This window comes from Myotis davidii, unplaced genomic scaffold, assembly GCF_000327345.1.
Source record: "Myotis davidii unplaced genomic scaffold, ASM32734v1 scaffold296, whole genome shotgun sequence".
NCBI classification, from domain to species: Eukaryota; Metazoa; Chordata; class Mammalia; order Chiroptera; family Vespertilionidae; genus Myotis; species Myotis davidii.
The window spans coordinates 2,719,229-2,725,815 of NW_006288889.1; the positions used below are offsets into that span (position 1 = coordinate 2,719,229).

At 43.0% G+C, this 6,587-nt stretch overlaps 1 protein-coding gene across 1 annotated transcript in view; it reads left to right on the plus strand.

Annotated features, from left to right (window-relative positions):
• Window positions 1-6,587, plus strand: part of SLC9A4 (solute carrier family 9, subfamily A (NHE4, cation proton antiporter 4), member 4) — a 78,213-nt gene that overhangs the window by 52,903 nt on the left and 18,723 nt on the right.

The following is a 6,587-nucleotide window of genomic DNA, read 5'->3' on the forward strand; positions in this document are numbered from 1 at the left end:
TGTCTTTCTCGGGCTGCTTTTAAGATCCTTACTTTGTTGTTGGTGTTTGCCAATTTAATTATTATGTACCTTGGTGTCGGTATTTTGGGGTTCATCTTGTTTGGGATTCTGTGAGCTTCTTGGACTTGTGTGAGTTTTTTCTTCCCAACATCAGGGAAGTTTTCTCTCATTTCTTTAAGCTGGTTTTCTATTCCTTGCTCGGTTTCCTCTCCTTCTGGCCCCCCTATTATGCAGATGTTGTTTCATTTTGCATTGTCCCAAAGCTCCCTTAGTCTCTCCTCCTGTTTTTTCAGTTTTTTTCCAGTTGCTGCTCTTCTTGGGTAATTTTTCCTACTTTGTCTTCTAGCTCACTGATGTGGTACTCAGCTTCTTCTAGTCTACTGTTGATGCTTCTATTGTGTTCTTTATTGCAGCTATGTCATTCTTCATTTCTTCCTGGTTCTTCATTTCCTCTTGGTTCTTACACATGTTGTTAAATTTGTCTTCCATCCTTTTCAACGTCCTTATGACCATTGCTCTGAGTTCTTTCTCTGACAAATAACTTGCCTCAATTTCATTTACTTCCTTGTCCAGTGATTCCTCCTTTTCTTTTGTATGGGGGCTTTTTCTTTTTCTCCCCATTTGTGTTCCTCTCAAGGTGTCTGGTTATGTGGCTCACTCTCTACTGCATTGACCAAAAGGCACAAAATACAACTCGACAAGACATGACACAGGGAACAAAACATGAATGTATTCATGATACCAATAACCCCAAATAAAGGTGACCACCAGAGAAAAGAGAATTAGGGGAGAGAAAGAGCATAAAAATTATACTGAGAAAAGGAAAAAAGATAAGACATAAAAGAAAAAGAAGAGGAAAACTATATACATATATGGAGAGAAAACTCCACAAAACCAATAACTAATCCAAAAAATGCAAACAACAAACACCTAGAAAAAAAGGAGAGAAGCTGATATGAAGAGGCAGAGCTTATTTCCAGAAGGTAAGGTAAAGGAATTGAATGAATGGGGGAATGGCCACAATTCAGTATAGAGGAGGTAGAAAGGTAATGAGTGTATAAAGAGTAAAGTAAAAAACAAAATACTCAATTAAAATAATAATAATAATCCTATATAATAAAGAGGTAATATGCAAAATGATTGTCATACCCTCGCACAAGATGGACGCCCCCATGTCATCACAAGATGGCTGCCACAAGATGGCCAGCAGGGGAGGGCAGTTGTGGGCTATGAGGCCAGCAGGGGAGGGCAGTTGGGGGGGACCAGACCTGCAGGGGAGGATAGTTGGGGGCAACCAGGCTGGCAGGGAAGGGTGTTGGGGGTGACCGGGCCTGCAAGGGAGGAAGGGCAGTTGGGGGGACTAGGCCTGCAGGAGAGGGCAGTTGGGGGCAACCAGGCCTACCAGAGAGGGTGGTCGGGGGCAACCAGGCTGGCAGGGGAGGTTCAGCTGGGGGTGACTGGGCCAGCAGGGGAGGGCATCATCTATTTTTGGAAAAGAATTGAGTAGAGAGCATATAGGCCTGAGTTTGGTGAGCGAAACTAATTAAGCTATTAGTAGCAGAAGAGAACAAGTGAGGAGAGGAAAAACAAAAGCATAAAATAAAAAAACAAAAATACTAACAAACAAAAAAAAAATTGGCTAGCAAAGAAAGAGAAAAGAGAAGTGTGCGTGGACTTTGAGCAAGGGAGAGAAAATTAGACAAATGAGTAAGCCAACAGAGACTACTACAATAGTAATGCATCAATAAAGCAGATAAAGAAGATCAATTAATAACAAGAAGTAAAAAGAAAGAGAAAGAAAAATTAAAGCAGGAACAGAGAGAAACAGGATGAAAAAGGGAGAAGGGTGGAAGAAAGGGTTGGCATAAAGGAAAAACTGAGATAGAGTAAAACAATGATAAAAAAATAAAAATAGAATGTAGAACACTAATCAAAAAAAGATAATAAAACATGAAAGATTAAAAAATAATCCTACATAATAAAAGCCTAATATGCAAATCAACCAAACAGCAGAATAACTGGTCAATGGGGGATGGAGCCAATGAATGGGCAGCACCAGGCCAGCCAAGGTAGGTGCCAGCAGGTAGAGGGAGGAAATGATGATTGGGGGGGCAGCAGTGACCGTTGGCAGCAGAGGAGCAATCAGGAGGCAGACGGCTGCTCACCATCTGGCGCCGTGCCCCAATCGCCCTGCCAGTCGCCTCTGGCATAGGGAGGCCACTGGTGGTGACAGCAATAGGCCCACAGGTAGCCTACCACAGAGGGAGGCCACAAGCTGTGGAGGTGGGGCGATCAGGAGCAGGGCCAGCTGCTTGAAGGCTTGCACCATCCCCCAATCAGCCTGCTGGTTACCTCCCACAGAGGGAGGCCAGACTGTGGCTTAGACCCACTCCCCGCAGTCTCTGGAATGCAAGATCGTGCAGGCCAGGCTTAGGGACCCTCCCGAGTGCACAAATTTTTGTACACTGGGCCTCTAGTAATAATAATAAATAAAAATAATTTTAAAAATAAAATAAAGAGAAAAAATTTTAGTTTCTTAAGTAAAAGATAAAAAATAAAATGTGATATAGTGAAGTTCATTCGCTTCAGCTGAGTTTTTATGTCCTATGAGGGCTGGTTTAAGACCCCTCTCTACTGTTCTGCCTGCCATGTCTCTGTTTCCTGTTAAGTAGTCAGCACCATGTTGAAGTTCCCAGCAATCCACTGTTCCTCTTTGCCAGATGCCACAACCTTGGTTTCAGGCAGGTGGGATCAACCTACCCACTTTGTTTTTCTGCCTTCCAGTCGTATTTACACAAGCATCTATTTCTGACATGGCCTCTAGGTGGCAGTGTTTCCGTATTAGTTTCCAGGACCAAATGGCCCCTCATCCCATTATTTAGAATCTTTGTTTCCCTGCTGAGCTCAAGGCTGGGTGAGGCTGCGCTGCTAGAGGGGGACTGGTCTTTAGGAGCAAACTGTCTGTTCAGGGTTGGAGGGACAGATTGTCCCAGAGCTGACTTCCTGATCATCTCTCCCTATTTTGCTCCCCAACTTCCACAAAACCACTTTCCCCTGCTCCGCAGCCTCAGTGAGTGTTTGTAATTGAAAGACCCTATGCACTGGGTTTAGCGAGTAAAAGCAAGGAAAATATAAAGACAGAGCAGCTGCTGCCCATCTCTCTCCCTCCAGTACAGGGTGGCCGGTGCAGAACTTCAGGCTGCCTTTCTGGGTGCAGCCTCCCATGGCTATGGGCTTAGGTCTAGAGTCCCGGCTGCCAGCAGCCCTGTGGACCCCCTTCCACAGTCAAGCACTGCACTGTCCCCAAGGGAAGCAGATTTGGTGCAGCGCAGTCCAGGCTGCCCACGTTTCTCCCTCCAGATCAGATCCCCAGGCCCACTGCTCTCTAGGTGACCTCTGACCTTTCTGTTCATGGATTGTCTCTCCAGCTGTGTTTAATTTGCCAATTACAGGTGGATGTTATTCGATTCAGCTGTTTCTTCTATCTGCTCTATGAGAAGGCGCAGAGCCCAACCGCATATTTGGCTGCCATTTTGTCTCCCCCCAGGACAAACTTTTTAGGAGCCTGTGGCCAGGGAGCCTGAAGTCTCGGTGTTTGTGGGTCATAGCAGAGGCAGCTGGTCCCTGGCTGGTGTGGCTGTAGGTTCCCAGGTGGTGTCTTAGGTCTCCCCGGGTGAAGGTGAGGCTGGGCTTCCAGTCACAGCCACTCACCCCTTCAAGATGGTGCGGTCTCTGTGGCAGAGCCAGCTGTTCCAGGAGAGATTTCAGCAGCAGTAGAGGCTGCCCAGCTACGAAAGCCTGGTCCATCAGTCCCCGACAGTCCTGTGGAATATAACTGTCCCTCACTCACACACACACATGCCCCACATGTCCACACACTCCCTTCTCGCTCCCTCCCTCACTCACACTCTCTTCCTCACTGCTGTCCTGTGGACCAACACCTTGGATCCTCCATCACCATATATTAGGACTCCCTTCACCCCCAACCCCCTTCCCTCTGGCAGCCACCACTCTGTTGCTTGTGTTCATGAGTTCCAGTTTTATGTCCCACATGTGAGTGAAATTGTATGGTTCTTAGCTTTTCCTGACTGACTTATTTCATGCAGCATAATGTTCTCAAGGCCCATCCATGTTGTTGCAAATGGTGCTATTCCATCCTTTCTTATGGCTGAGGAGCACTCCATTGTGTATATGTACCACATCCTCTATCGCAAGACATTGTGGTTGTTTCCGTGTATTGGCCACCGTGAGTAATGCTGCAGTGAACACAGGGGTGTATATATCTTTGCGAATGCATGATTTTGAGGTGTTCAGGTATACACCCAGCCAGGAGTGGGATTGCTGGGTCAAATTCTTAATTTTTTGAGGAATTACCAGCCTGTTTTCCACAGTGGCTGTAGCATCTACATTCCCATCAGCAGTGAATGAAGGTCCCCTTTTCCACAGCCTCTCCAACACTTGTCATTGCTTATCTTGATAAGGGCACTCTAACAGGTGTGAGGTGGTATCTCAATGTAGTTTTGATTTGCATTTCCCTAATGGCCAGTGAGATTGAACATCTTTTCAAATATCTATTGGCTGTTCATATATCTTCTTGGAGAGGTGTATGGTATTTTCATGACCTCTGCTCACTTTTTGATTGGGTTGTTTGTTTGGTGTTGAGTTTTATTTTTTTTTTAATATATTTTATTGATTTTTTACAGAGAGGAAGGGAGAGAGATCGTTAGAAACATCGATGAGAGAGAAACATCGATCAGCTGCCTCCTGCACATCTCCCACTGGGGATGTGCCCGCAACCCAGGTACATGCCCTTGACCGGAATCGAACTTGGGACCTTTCAGTCCGCAAGCCGACGCTCTATCCACTGAGCCAAACCGGTTTCAGCTGGTGTTGAGTTTTATGAGTTCTTTATATATTCTCTTTATATATTCAAAGGAAATTAAACCTTTGTCGGAGCTACTGTCTGCAAATATCATCTCCCATCTGGTGGCTGCCTCTGTGTTTTGTTGTCAGTTTCTTTTACTGTGCAGAAGCTTTTGAGTTTGATACAGTCCCATTCATTTAGTTTTGCCTTTACTTCCCTTGCCTTTGAGGTCAAGTTCATAAAATGTTCTCTGTGACCAAGATCCAAAAGGTTGGTACCTATATTTTCTTCTATGTAACTTATTGTTTTGGGTCTTGTATTTAGGTCTTTGATCCATTTTGAATTAATTTTTGTACCTGGGGACAAACTAGTCCAGCTTCATTCATTTGCATGTGGTCTTCCAGTTTCCCCAGCACCGTTTATTGAAGAGACGATCTTTACTCCATTGTGTGCTTCTGGCTCCTTTATCAAAAATTATCTGTCCATATGCATGTGGTTTTATAGCTGCGCTCTCTATTCTGTTCCATTGATCTATGTGTCTGTTTCCCTGCCAATGCCGTGCTGTTTTGATTATTGTAGCTCTGTAATATTTTAATTTGATACCTCCAGGTTCGTACTTTTTTCTCAGGATTGAATTGGCTATTCAGGGTCTTTTGTGGTTCCATACAAATCTGATAATTTCTTATTCTATTTCTTTAAAAAATGACATTGGGATTTTGATGGAGATTGCATTAAATCTGTATATTTCTTTGGGTAATATGACCATTTTAACTTTGTTGATTCTTCCAATCCATGAACACAGAATATTTTTCCATTTTGTTGTGTCTTTTTCAATCTCTTAATAATGCTTTGTAATTTTCAGTGTATAGGCCTTTCATGTCTTTGTTAAGTTTATTCCTAGGTATTTTATTCCTTTGGTTGCAATTGCAAAAGGAATTTTTTTTCATTTCTCTTTCTGAAGTTTTGTTGTTAGCATACAAAAAGGCAATGGACTTTTTTTAGGGCAAAATTTAATAGTACGAAGAGGTTTACAAAAATAGATTGATGCTATTTGGGGGGACAATGCTGTAATTTTTTCTCAATTCAGTTTTGATAAATTGTACCTGATTTTACAAAAATTACTTCAAATTCAAACTTGACTATATAAAAAAAGGGAGAGATTAAATGAACTCATCTAGACAGCAGATCTGACAAAATGTAAGAATGAAACAATGCTACCTAGGGCACTTATCATGTCCAGGTGTAGAGACCATTCTCAGCTGGTAGCTTATATTCTTCCATAAGCAATCACAGATTTGGAATCAGTCATGCAGTACAAAGCCACACGACCAAATCTTCTTTCTGATGCAATACAAAAAGGTTGTTTCTGTTTCCTTATTAGAATGCCAACTGGTTGTCTATTTTTCTTTATTCCATTTATTTGTAGTCACAAGTTAACAAACAGCATCAACAGTCATTGGAGGTGAAGGAGGGTATTGCTGAATCAAAGTCTCTCTATAAGACGTCTTTACTGATCGACTCAGAACCCTCACACCTTTTTCACCTGTTTGATATTTTACTTTAGCTCGGGCTCTCTTATCTGCATCAAAATACCAAACAGTTATTGTGCACCTTGGAGCATATGCTGGTTGTACTGCAACAATGGATTCTTTTACATTGATTTTGTATCCTGCAACTTTACTGTATCTGTTTATTGTTTCTAATAGTTGTTTGGTGATCAGGA